Here is a 13,838-nt window from a genome sequence, read left to right as displayed (position 1 = left end):
AGCCAGTGTTCCAGTTGACATTCAACGCAGGTAGCTAGTGTTGGCTTTGACATTCAGCGCAAACAGCTAGTGTAGCCACTGAAATGATCCTGAATTGACTTGTTTTTGAGAAGTTTCTGGTCGAGAACTTCTGTGAATTGTTGTGGTTTGTTAGCCTTGTTCCTCTAGGGGTAGGAACAACATGTTTAGGGACTTTGGATCCCTTAGATTATGGACATTTCATGCTCAATGCTGTAAGGCACAAAAATGTCTGTAACAGTTGCCCCCTAAAATATGAGGCCGTTTACTGGGCGAAATGCTTTATCACGGGGATCCGAAGTTCATCCAATGCTGGGAGGAGACCTGTAATAAGATACAATACAATACATTATTTTTCATACTGCTTTCATGATCTAGCTGAGGCAGGCATTCCCATGCTCAGCTTTATAAATTCATTTTTCTGTACATAGAACAGACAATCGTCTGATGGTAGACTGATAATTTTGATGAAATTATCATCCTTTGAGTAGGATGATTATCTGCTGCAATGATGTACATGTCAATGTCTTCATCTTTCCTGAATATATATCGCAGCCCGGATGGATGAAACTAGATCCGGGGTCTTCAAACTCATTCGATCTTCACTCTAAGTACAAGTCGATCCATGTGAGAAATGTTCTGAAGTCGAACATGGAAAGACATCGCTTGATTACTGATCAATGATGTAAACCGTTAACAAGCGCGAGAGGAATCACCGATAATGATAATGACCCTCAAGGTACTGCAGTACAATTCACGTGGTGTGAATAAAGGACTTGGCGTCGAACACCATGCAAAATCTTTCGGTCGAAGGTCATTGATGTATACCTGTCGCCAGAAGTGAGAATCTTGCCATTGAGGCATGCAAGCTTCAAAGTACTTAAAGGGTTGTTCCTAGATCAACTTCTTGGATAATGAGCTGATGTCGACAAGAAGCGATCCGTCAAAGGAGGGCCTTGATGAATCCCACATCAGTGACATGGAACGGAGCTAATGATTTTAATGGAGGTGAAAACGATCTGTGACATATGATTCAGGGTGGCGGTCATGAAAGGATGAAGGATAATGTATGGCAGTGGATGGGACACGGTTGACTTTTCTGAACGACTTCTCTTGAACATATGGCGACACTGATGCGATGGATTGGTAGCATTAACCCAAATATGGATGGTATGGCGAGACCATGGATGTGACCGGTGAATGAAACAACCCAACCCGATTGTGGTACGGAGGAAAAGTGTCATGTTCAAGAGTGACTTGCTACCATCAAAGTTTTCTTTAGTTTCTCCCAATTTTTCCCCAGTCATTGCTGACCAGTACCTCTTTATTTTTGTCAAGCTTGAGGAGGATAACATATGCTTGTTCTATAACCTGCCCTTCGGGCAAGCCCATCGCTATGTTTTAACGAGCCTAGCGATAGTGAAACTCGTTCTCGTCTAAAGACAAGTTTGTCGCTATTTAATGATTTTAACGAGTCTAACGACAAGGATAACTCGGTCCTTTTCATTTTTAGAGAGTCTGAAAAGGTACATAAAGTTAACTCCAAAAGACCTTTTTCGTCATCTAATCCCTTAAGTCCGAAAAAGTATAAAACAATACAGAAGGGATGAGTTTTCGATAGTTTTAACGAGCCGAACAAAACAAGCGCTCGATCTTTTTGTGCAATAATCCCTCAGGTCCAAAAAGATTAAAATCTAGAGGAGGGATAGCTCTTCCTCTCCCTTTAACTAGCTGGAAGGCCAAGGACTCGGCAATCTTTTCATATTTTACGAGTCAGTTGAAAAGAGCTTAAAGAAGACTCGTCTTTTGAGGAACGAGTGATAAACAGGGTTAGCAGCTGATTCCAGGTACAGGTTGGAATTTTCCAATCACGACAGTGTCACAAGGATGGCTAGGTGAAATCACTCTTCGTAGTTGTTCCTCAAAATGGGTAAACAATCATATGGAGGTGAATGATCGGCCAATGGAAAAGTGGAGGTGACGGTGCAAACACGACCAAGGCTTTAATGGCTGCTGATATTACATTCACAGTGGTTATTTACCGGGATAGTTCATTTTTTAACGAGCTTAAACGCGGGGGGAAACATTTGCTCGATCTTATGTTTATTTTTTAACGAGCATGAACTATGCGCTAAAACTACTCGTATCTTGCATTTATTTTTTAACGAGCATGAACTTTGTGCTAAAACTGCTCGAATACCCAGTCATAAGATAAGAGTGTCTCATCAAGATTCTATTTTTTATGGAGCTTCATCTCACTAAGCTTTGCTCCGCATCCTTTCTTTATGCAAGTTAGGAAACGGCTAACCCAAAAAACAGATAAATAACTGCTCTTTGCTTGCACTCCAAAAGGTTTGCATGCCCCCAGGTATAAAGTACGATTTCAAGGTTACCTCTACTTCTTTTCCTTCAAAACAATTGTTTTAAAGAGAGAGGCTTACCTCTTTCAGGTTACCCAAAGATTGTCTCGTTAATCTTTCAAACAAAACACTTCCTCAGCAATGTCTACCGAAATAGACAAAGGTGAGCGGCGGTTCCCGCCCTCTCACATAACTTTGACAAGAGAATCTTATTCTAGAATAACCCTCTTCCTAGATGGACGGGGTACAGACTAGTCATATTCTCCCGCGGAAACCTACTCTATACCCAAAGTTTCCCTGCCGAAGCAGACCAGGACGCATGCCCCCTGGGTTCTAGTCATATCCTCCTGGATTACTCACGCTCATCAGGAGGACGGACCGTGGGTTGAGACACTTCTTGCGTGAATAGACCATTTAGGGATGGTATATGACTATTTGCGATGCGTGATCTGGGAAACGAAAGTTGGTCTACGAGCTTGACCATTCTTCCTTCATGCGGAAAACACATTACTCTAAAGAGTGAGGAGACTATAGCTCCCATGCAATATATATAGTCTCGTCCAAGGAGTAGGTTATAATCCAAGGGTCCTTGAATGACCATCACGTTCATTTGAACGGTCTTCCCTTTCAATGTTATGGGCACATTGGGGAGGATCCCTAAAGGTCGACTGGTTCCTTTATCAAAGCCTGATAGATTTCTCATTTCAGGCAAAAGCGCTGGCGAACCAAGCGATTTCCAAGCAATAGAGGAAAGGATACTCACAGATGCCCCCTCATCAATGATAGTGCTAGCCATTACCATTCTGTATATTTGAACGATAATTCTGAATGGTATGCTTGCTGGCAACCGGGGTCTGCCTAGTTGGTTCCAGTCAAAGGACACAACCAGGTTGCTTGGTGGTGGGACCGAATAGACGGCCAGATATCGCTCTGACGAACTTCCTTCCTGCGATAAAGGAATGGGGGCATTGCCCCCTTGTTCATCAGAGTCAGTGTTGATGAAGAGAATTTGGACGGTGTCGTCTTTATTTTCCTCTGTGATGGTATCATTCGAAGATAGAGCCTCTGAAGGCAAAACCGGGTCAACTGCCGTCTCAACCTTTTGACTTTCGTCAGGTATGGATCCAGACGGTTCATCTTCAATGATAGGTGCTTCGGCTGACCACCTGGGCGGGCCAGCCGGCTTCTCAACTAGTGAAGGACTTGGCAGGAGTTTTTGATATCCAGGAGGAAGTTGCGCTCGTAAGATCGGGCGATCTTCCAAAACTCTTTTAGCCTCGTCTAAGAAGGGACAACGGTGGATGGCATGGTCGCCTTCACACAGTTTGCAGGGAAATCTAGCTTTCCCTCTCTGTCCTGGGACTTCACTTTCACTAGTTGACGGTAAGCTGTCAACATGGCTATCAGAGGTTGACGCCACCGAATTGTGCAGACGGGGAGACCAGTCCCTTAGTATCCGAGGGATGCAGGGACAATCTCTGTGGAAGTGGTCTCCCTTGCATATGACACATGGCGATTTAGGCCTAGTCAGTGCTATGTGTAGATTTTTGTTAGACGACACTTGTTTGCCCCCAGTCGCCTTTGGCTCCTTCTTCTTCTTCTCTCTCTTCTTCTTTTCCTTCTTCTCGTTAGGAACTTGGTTTTTTGTTTTGCCAGTTCTGTCAAGCGAAGAGGAAGGAGGAGAGGAAGAGTTAGATGAAGTAGAAGGCTGGTTGGCAACCCTGGTCTGGTCTAACTGTTGACTCGACTGTTCAGGAATAGTGGTGGTTTGAACGACATTGGTTGAAAAGAGCCATACCAGCAGGCCAATTGTCAGTCCTGGAAGCGACAATGTGGCCATGTGGGGCGCGCCAACATCTCCCCAAGAGGAGAAGGGACTAGGATTCCCACCAAGGGGAATTCCTTGGTTGGTGTGCTCCATTTTTTCAACCTAAAGATCAACGCAGGAATTAAAGGGTGATTGTTCCGTTTAAAATAAATTTTAACGATGCTTAGACACAACTTGCTTTTTCAGTTTTAAAGTGTCGAGAAAAAGCTAAAGATGACTCTAGTCTCCTTCGATGTTTTAACGAGCTCGAAGTGACAAATGCTCGGATGGACTTTTTCTATTATAGAGTTTGAAAAAGGCCAAAAGGAACTGCTCTGGAGTTCTAGGCAGAGGGTGTGCCAAACTTTTCGCAAAACCGCAGAATACTTTTTAGGGTACGGGCGGTCGATCTTCCTGAATGCTGTGTTCAGTGCATTGCGATCAGTAGGGCGGCCGACACGGCTTCCTAAGGATAAAGTTTTTATGCCTATAGGGGTCTCCCAATATATACGCGACGGTACATGGGAGCACAATCCATACTGGCGCTATCGTCCCTCAGGAGGAATCACCCACCATCCACGAGATCGATAGTCACCAGGCTTAACGACGCTGGAACACGTCTCTAACCTAGACCTCTATGTTGTGTGTTATGTTACAAAGCGTTGTTAAGTTCATTCAATTTATTTTAGGTTGATCTTTTTAGAAGTTTGCCTTTCAAGGTTCACCATGAGATGTATGATACATTTCCTAAATGCAGTCTAAAGATGATAAGCAAGCTTTATATCTTTTCAACTTTAAAAATCCTAGCTACTAAGGGAAAAGAAAGACACCATCTTTTCTCAAAGAGCAATCAACACACTCTAATGCACTTTTCCTAAATCCAACATGCAAACTATCAAAATGCAAAATGCAGAATGCAGGTGTTTGTTTTCCGCTTTCTTAGTATTGATGCCTACAAAGAAAGCTTTTTGTACAACTTTGAATTCTCTTTTAAATGACAGATACAAACAAGTTTACTTTTTCGAAATCAGAGAGGGTAGAAGAGATTACAACACTTAACGATTTTCGAAATGAAGACTTGTTTTGACACTTAAAAGAGACAAATTCAAACCAATAAGCAAAAGTAAATGTATAATCAATTTGCAAACAACCAATGAACTCTCTTCTAAGATCACAATCAATAGATCTGAATCAAGGGCTACAGAATGATTATTTCACTCATGCAAAGGAAAACTGTAAATGACGCCACAAACACTTAAAAACACTCATAGTCTTTTTGTACAAAAGGAGGTGGAATCTAAGCAGAGAAAAGGAGTTATCAGACTGGTACCTATGCTGGTTCCAGGCTGCAAAAATCAGAGATCAAAACAAGGCAAAAGAGAGCAGAGAACCCCAGCTGCACTAGGACAAACTGGTTCAGCGCAACCTCAACACAGGGGTTTTGACATTCAGCGCAGGTATCCTTCACGGGAACTATGTTGAAATGCAGAATCCCTTCACTGGGTCTGCACTGAAGGAGAAACTCTCGTTTCCCTCAGGTTCTGGGTCACAGATTGCTATTTAATTCACTGTTTCAGGCCAAATAAAAGCAACAAGCAAGGTACAATCAAAGTGATGCTTTGAAGGGCTACTAAGATCTATCACAAGGATCATCAAATCATTTGTGAATCCATTGTTCAGATCACAGACAAGTCCAGTGATTGGATCAAAGCAACAACTGTCTACTTTGCATATGGGAAAAGCAGATGCAGTTCGATTGTTGTTGTCAAGCCTATGAAGTAAACAATCGTAGAAACACAAATAAAATGACTAAACAAATCTCCCCAGCAGAGTCACCAATTTGTTGTGGGGAAAAATGCCTATGTAGGACGATCCTATCCACCTAAGGTGTGACAGTGCCTTAGCAACAAACAGAGACAGCTATTCTAGTATTCTTCCTTTATGAATTAAGAATGAAGAGATAGATAGATGGACTAACCGGTGTCTTCCGTTTGTCCCTCGATCCGGTTTCTCTTCTCTTGGAGAGTTCCCAGCTACTTGCCTTCTCGCTCGCCCAGCTTCAAGAGGTTTCTGCAAGATCATAAGAAGAGAACACTACACAAGACATGGATTCATATTCATAACTAGTTCAGGATTAGAAGTAAACTAAACATACTAATGCATTCATACATCAAAAATACATCAGCATATAGGAGAAACCAAGATAGCTTTACTGATGAATAACAAATTTCAGGAAGAGATACAACCCAGAGGGCTCCAATCCAGCATCCCCTTCCCAGCAAATGGAATTCCTATCTTCACCCCCTTCAAAGCATTAAGCACCCAATGATTCCAATCTCAAACCAACAACAATTCTTTGCAATAACAAAATTCCCGCCTCTAGATCTCATGGAGGAGAGATCCATATATAGATGTTTGGAGAGAGGATGAGTCAGCTTGAGATCTGACTAGTGTCCTCTCCCTTTGTCAGTTCTTGAGTCCACTTGGAGGTTCTTGCTTCCACTTGGAGATTTGGAACCTCTTACTCATCACCAATCGAATTCCCTGAGGCAAGTGTCATTTTGGAAGCTTCCTGGGTTTTGACACCTTGAGAAATGATCCTGCCACATGTCCACTCTCGTTCAGCACAGGTAGCCAGTGTAACAGTTGACATTCAACGCAGGTAGCGAGTGTTGGCTTTGACATTCAGCACAAACAGCTAGTGTAGCCACTGAAATGATCTTGAATTGACTTGTTTTTGAGCAGTTTCTGGTGGAGAACTTCTGTGAATTGTTGTGGTTTGTTAGCCTTGTTCCTCTAGGGGTAGGAACAACATGTTTAGGGACTTTGGATCCCTTAGATTATGGACATTTCATGCTCAATGCTGTAAGGCACAAAAATGTCTATAACACTGAGTGATAACAGTAGGATAGTAAACCGGTGAAGGTTCCTATTCCTGTAGCTGTAAAGTTATCTACTGAACAATGTCCCAAGACACAAGAAGAGGAAGAGGACAAATCCCGTGTTCCATATGCAAGTGCAGTCAGTAGTCTGATGTATGCAATGGTCTGTACTAGACCAAAAATTACACATGCAGTGGGAGTATTGAGAATGTTTATGTCAAAACGAGGGAAGGATCATTGGACAACAGTGAAGCAGGTTTTCAGGTATTTGCGTGGAACTAGTGATTATGGTTTTTGCTACCAAGGAATACCAGGATTGGATAGAGTTTTGGACATCTGTGGCTTTGTTGATGCAGATTGGGTTGGAGATCTGGATCAAAGAATATCTACAAGTGGGTATGTGTTTAACCTATTTGGAGGTGCAGTCAGTTGGATGAGTAAGAGACAATCTATAGTTGCACTGTCAACTATAGAGGAAGAATACATGACAACCACTCATGCAAGCAAGGAAGTAGTTTGGTTGCAAATATTGTGTTCAAGTATGGGGTTAGTACAACGAGCTATAAGGATAGACTGTGACAGCCAAAGTGCAATTTTCTTGGCAAAGAACCTTGCTTATAATTCAAAGACAAAGCATATTGATTGTCAGTATCACTTTGTGAGGAATATGGCAGAAGACAAAAAGGTGTTTATGGTAAAGGTGGACACTTTGAAGAATACTGCAGATGCATTAACAAAGTCTGTGAGCACTGAGAAGTTGTCTTGGTGTAGAGAAGTAATGGGTGTTGCAGGGCTAGATCAATCAGTAAGCTCTCCCTGGCCCCCTATGGAAAGAAAACAATAAGTGGGAGAATGTTAGGTTGTCTTATACTCTTTCCACAAGTAGACCCAGTAGTGAAGTCGAGGGGTTTGAGAGGGGTGGTAGCCCCCCTCTACAGGGTCCAGGGCAGCGCCCCGAGATTCTTTTTTTTTTGGACCCTATATTAGGTGGACGGACTTACCTATGGTTTTGTGTATGGATTTCACACATGGTTTTGGGCGTGATGGTTGTCGGTCCATGGTATTTTGTAGATCTGGTCAAGGGAACTATAGTTATGTTCTAATCCATGGTTAATGGATTGGGGTTTCTGGATGCTTCGACATGTATATATATGTATTGTAACTTTGAAAGGAACATAATGAAAAATAAATCTGGTAGTCTCGGTTTTTGGATCTAGGGGAAAATATCTTTGTATATTTGTTTTATGTGTTATGCTCTGGCCATTGTTTATTTTCTATTTTTATAATTCGTATGTAGGTAATTACTATATGGGGTTAAAACCTACATTATGAAAACAAATAGTCTTGCTGCGAAAGTGGGGAATAGGTCAAGCGAAGGTCTGCAAGCATTTTGAATCTTATTGAAGAGGTTCAACACCATCACATAGGTATTTGGAGCATACCCATTTACTTGATTTTGACAGAAGGGGGCTGCAACCATACAAAACATGGAGGCTATTTCATTTTTCTGCGAAACTGGCTAACGCACTACAAGTCTGGATAGTCAACACTTTGCATTTCAAATTTCAAATATTTGAACTTCTAGAAGTGGTTCATATCATGTAGATAGGTGAAAAATTATTTTATGACTTTATTTAATGTTCATTTGTCAATATTCCAGGTTAGTGATGTTTTCAGCTTGGATTGGTTGTAAGGAAAACTACTCCTATTTTTCAGTATATGCATCAGAATTTTGATGTATCTAATTAGAAGCTTTTTTTGGTCAATGATTTCGAACACCTAGGGTAGGATATCGAATCATCCATGATTTATAAAGAGAATCAAAATCATTTTAAGTGGTTTTGTTGGTTAGATTAGAGAAGAAATACTTTTGTGCACTGCATTTTTCTAAAAGCTTTGCCAGTGAATGAATGAAATAGAAGGTGATTTGTAGGGATTCCCGTGTTAGAATTTTGGTGGTCTGTGATGTTTTGATATTGTAAGTTATCTTTTGTGTTTACATCCCTTAAATGTGTATCTTCTTTCTCGGAAAAACCATATGTTTGATTTCAAAATTCATCTTAATGGTGCTTTGTTTTAATGTTTCCAAGTTATCAATGTTTTCAACTTAAAGCAACATTTTAGAATTCATCCATGGTTTGATGCTATAATGTGTTGTCTTTCACTTTTTATACATTCATCACCTACAAAAATTTGACCTAAATACCACCACCAAAGCTACCTATCTTGCCCCTCTAGAGAAACCCTCTCTTTTCCCTAATATCACTAGACAAAAAACTGATTTGACATGACTCCAAGCCCAATGGAATTGTCTCTTTTCTCATCAACATACCTTTAAAAAAAATCAAACCTTATTTAGATTATTACCTAGCTTAATATCATATTTTTTAAAGTAACCTAAGTGATAGATCCATCTTTAAGGCTAGGAGGGCTAGATTCTGACCTAGAAGCAGTTTTCGGTTACCTTTGGAATTCCTTTTTTAGCCTAGGGAAATCACATAGTGCTAGTAGAACCCTTTCTGAATTTTTTCTCCATTCATACGTCGAATCTTAAAAGAACATTTCAAATATTGAAGATACCATACCTTTTGATATTTTTATCAAACCAAAAATAATCGAAAATTTATACATTGGAGCATCTTGTTCTTCCTCTAAGATCAAGATTTATAAAGCCCTTTTTCATGAGTTTCATGATATCTTTGCTTAGTCTTATGAGGAAATTACAGGCATCGACCCAAATATCATAGTGCATGAGATTAAGACATATCCTGATGCCAAACCTATCCAACAGCACCTCTATTCGGTCCATCCCAAGAAGGCTTTCAGGATTAAGGCTGAAGTTGAAAAGCTTCATTGGTTTGGTTTCATATATCCCATTCCTTTAGATGATTGGGTATCGATCGTTGTCCCTATCATGAGGAAATAGGGCACAATCAGAGTATGTGTCAAATATTTGGATGTGAATCATGCTTGTCAAAAGGAAAACTATCTAATCCCATTTATTGACTAGATTTTTGATGATTGTGATGGTTGCGAGATTTATTCATTCATGGATGGATTCTTGGGCTATAGTCAAATAAGAATTCTCCTGGCGGACCAACCTAAGACTGCATTTATTTGTCCCTTAGATACTTTTCCTGATTGAAAGCTCCCATTTAGTTTGAAGAACGTTGGGGCTACATTCCAACATACCATTGATTACACCTTCCATGATATTAAACATATCGTGCAACCCTATTTGGATGATCTCCTGGCTCATTCAAAACATTGGGTTGATTACTTGATGCATTTGAGGGCTAATTTCTACCATTGTAGACATTCTAATATTCGACTTAACCCACACAAATGTGTGTTCTATGTCTGTTTTGGTCAACTCCTGGGTTTTTTCATTTCAAAACAAGGAATTCATATTAGTCCTTTGAAATTTCAGGCCATTGTTGACTTCCTTGCAACTTCCTCTGTTGTTCAGTGACAAAGACTCCAAGGGAAAGCTAACTTCATACAGAGATTCATTCTTAATTACACTGAGTTGACTAAAGGATTAACTTGCTTACTGAAAAAAGGGGTCCCCTTCCATTGGGAAGATGCTCCACAGAAAGTGTTTGATGCCTTGAAATATGTGCTGGTTCGCGCATCTCTTTTATACCCCCCTGACTATCAACGCAATTATTTCTTGTATTTTCTTGTTGCCATTCCTATTATAGCAATGGTATTGGTCCAAGAAGACAATATAGGGATAAAAAATCCCATTTATTATCTGAATTTGAAGCTTAACAACACTAAAATCAGATACACTCACATAGAAAAGTTAGACCTGGCCATCGTTCAAGCCATCTAAATATTTTGCCATTAAATCCTACTTTGAAAAACTATGGTCGTTTTGGATTGCAACCTTATGAAATACATATTGTCATGTCAATTTTTGGGGGCAATTACTCTAATTGCATCATTATTCTCCAAGAGTTTGACCTGGAGTTCATGAAGTCCAAGTTGAATAAATCCCTAGTTTTCAGAGAGCTAATGTGCAATCTCCCTTCCCCTAATTCAAAATCTACATATGAAGATTCCATATTTGATGAGTCATTGTTTCTAATTTCATCATCTAACCATTGGTATGGATTTTTTTTATTTATCTCCAGACGCAGACTTGTCAGCCCAATACCTCTCGCTCCAAGCAGTGAAGTATTCATTACCAATCCCAAAATTACGTTATTATCGAGGACACCCTTTACTGTTGTGGTATCGATACGATTTTACGGAGGTGCCTAACCCTTAAGGAGGCTGAGAAATTCATGAATGAATGCCACTCGAGGGCACTTGGTGGAAATCTATCTAGCTACGCTATCGCGTAGAAGAGCTTACGCATCAGTTACTTTTTCCCTACTATATTTCATGACTACATTCTCGTCATCCTGAACTGTCATGCATTCTAGATCCATGATTGTAAGGTTTGCACTCCACCTTATCCGTTGCATCCTGTTGTAGCTATTGGTCCCTTTGCGAAATGGGGTATCAACTTTATGACATTTAACCCTCACTCGGCTGGGGGGCATGGATATATCATCGTTAATGTTGAATAATTTACTAAGTATTGGCTTATATGGGCCTAACTCAGGTTCATAGGTGATTTAGCCGAGAAAATCTTAGTACTACTGGCCCTTCCGGCAACAGTCCATGTAGCATGGATTGAGGTCTCACCCAAAGTAGTATGGGAGGGTACTAGAACTAGGTTTCCACACCTTGGGGAAGTCTGATGGACTTAGGGAGGTCCGCGGTGTAGCCTGTCACTACGCGCACTTGTGATCCCTTCGTAGACTGTGGTGTGGCTTATGCACAGCCCTACTTGGGGCGTGGCCAGTATAATGCCCAAGCCTCTTGCTACTTAACTGCTTACTTAACATGTGTGTGTAAGATTTATGATTATTACAGCATATTCAACAATCATATCAAAGTGCGCGATACATAAACCAATACAACTTAAAGAAGATAATGCACAACAAATACATAGAAATAGGAATCAACTTCTCTTTTATTAATCTTCAATCTTTCTTACAAGCTTGACACCGCCCTGCGTACTTAGCTACGAAATCTACTAGGCCTCTGCGCACTCAGCTGCAGAGCCTCTTCCTACTACTGTGAGCTAATACACTTAGAATCCTACTCTAAGCTTGAACCATTCCTTCTCTACTTTCTCTATCATCTACTACTATCTTTACACTTAGAGCATCAGTCTATTTATACAATCGCATGGTCCACAGACCATGGGTAGGCCGACATGAATTTACATTACTTTAGGGTGGATAACCCTATGACTTAACCTCTACTTTGCGCTCCGCACCCGTAATTTCCGAATTCTTACAAAACCTTTGACCAAAATTTTGGCTTTGAGCCCCAAAACCTGCTCTGGGGGGATTACATGCCCAAAAAGCCCCCAATACAATCATCGTAACTCGTCCCAAGTCACTCTGCTAGTGAAAGATCTTGGCACGGAGCCCCTCCAACTGTTCCCGTATAGCCCAGAGGTCCACGACGCATTGTTCTGCTATTTACTGGACCTGCTGTATGCTCTCCTCTAAATCATCCGCATCTGACTCATGTCATTCCTTTGGTACCAGCTTCTGGTGCTTGTGTTTATAGTCCCACACCCTTGTCCGGCTCCGGCTGCAAAGACTGTTCTTCGGGCAGTTAGTCAGAGAGTTTGCCCACTTGTGTAGGGTTTCAAGTGGCTGCCATTGACTTTTCCTCCAAAGGGTTCTCCATTGGCCACCATAACCCTGTGCAAAGAATCTTTTGTGTGGTCGTGCGTCCTGCATAGTTCCCTCCTATAGCGCCCCCATGTGCTTCTGCAAGGATTTGACCTCGTTCAAATTTAGGTATGTATCTTCGCAATATCTCATCATTGCCCATCTTGTAGAGGTGCACCGTGATGACAGAGAAGTCTACCACACGCACCACCAATTCCTTCTTTTATTGGATTGAGTACTCCTTTGGCGCCATCCTTATCATTAGAAAATTGATTATATCTTAGAAGTGTCCATCCACGACGCGTACTACAAAGAGCTATCCATCAGGTAGTCCCTCTTCTAAATTTGTTGGTTCCTCACCCGTCTCAATTCGTGACAAGTGGTCTGGTCCTAAGTTTAAGCGTCCCGGCTTGACTATGACCTCAAAATCATATTCTTGAAACAGTAAAAGCCATCTGCATATTCACCCTCCCAAAAAAGGCTTGTTCACTAGGTATTTCAATGAGGAATGGTCGGTATACATCTTGAAATGTCCTCCAAGTAAATAGTGTTTGTATTTTTGGAGCATGTACACCCCAGCCCCAGCTAAAAAATAGAATTGGCCATGATAGCATTGTACTATTGCCTAGAAATCATATACCTAAAGGGCTAGTGCCTTTGGAGAAGCTGTTTGACCATAATTATGTGCCTTATAAGGCTACACAAAAAGAAGATTAGTCTGTAGTCCATAGGCATAATATAGGGAGTCGAGATCATCCAAAGTATATAAATCTTTCCACCCATTTTTCTGCTGCCCAGAGTTCTGAATATTGCACCTTAATGAAACAGTTTGCTAACGTCTTTGCCTGGGAATACAGTGACCTCAAAACTTATGACAAAAATATCATCCAGCATAAGATCCCATTGGAGAAAGACACCATTCCTTTCAAGTAGAAACTGAGACCCATAAATCATCTTACCCTTCCCATGATTGAAAAAGAAATCAAGAAGTTGTTGGCTTCCAAAGTCATAGTCCTCTGAGATATTC

The sequence above is a fragment of the Pinus tabuliformis genome, chromosome X, assembly GCF_031772625.1.
Source record: "Pinus tabuliformis cultivar Carrire ecotype Pingquan chromosome X, CPIR1, whole genome shotgun sequence".
NCBI lineage: Eukaryota > Viridiplantae > Streptophyta > Pinopsida > Pinales > Pinaceae > Pinus > Pinus tabuliformis.
This window is presented reverse-complemented; position numbering follows the sequence as displayed.